We start from the raw sequence: 922 nt of genomic DNA, 5'->3' as shown, positions 1-922 counted from the left end.
TTATATTCATTTTCATCTCTATCATTATCATTATCATTTTGTTTATTGAACTGAAACTGGTCGATTGATCTCTTCATCTTCATCAATTTTTGTATGTCCACTGATACTTAATATATCATTTAACTTGTCAATATCAACAAGAACATATATATTCTCAGTGATATACAAATTTGAATTTTTTTTTAAACTCGGTAGATGAAACAACTTCATATAGATCAACTAACTCATTAAGTTGAAATACATATTCTCCCTCGATTACTTCATCATTATCATTGTTAACAACTTAAACATGACTTCATGGTTTGATATTCACAACAAATAACCAATTAACTTTATTACTATCCTTTTTATAGAAAATAATGTATATGTAATATCTTTGTTGGCATTGTTTAACAAATAAGAAAACATCATTGAAGTTTCTAAGTCTACCTTTTTTATTTATTTTGACTAAATCATGGTAAGGTATAATCTAATTTCTCTATTGGTATTATACCAATAATATTTGAATAAAAAAATTATATTTTAAGCTTTATTATATTAAAATTTAATAACTAACACGAAGATTATACCAATAATATTTGAATAAAAAAATATATATTTTAAGCTTTATGATATTAAAATTTAATAACTGACACAAAGAAAAGATTGATGTCTTCTCCCAAATGCAGGAGTGTCGAAGTAATAAATAACCCAGCAAGACCGGGGTCGAATCACAGGGAGGTTAATTATACAAATTATAAACAACAATAATAGCAATAACAACAACAACTATAATAACAATAATACTAATATTAATACTAATAATAATAGTAATGAAAAAGAAGAAGAAGAAAAAGAAAAATTGATGAGAACTTTGAGATGGAAAATTAACGTAAGGATTAAACAATGATAACAAACAATGTCAAGGTTAGAGGATCCACTA

The sequence above is a fragment of the Populus euphratica genome, unplaced genomic scaffold (genome assembly GCF_000495115.2).
Source record: "Populus euphratica unplaced genomic scaffold, PopEup_1.0 scaffold89.1, whole genome shotgun sequence".
Taxonomy (NCBI): domain Eukaryota; kingdom Viridiplantae; phylum Streptophyta; class Magnoliopsida; order Malpighiales; family Salicaceae; genus Populus; species Populus euphratica.
This window is presented reverse-complemented; position numbering follows the sequence as displayed.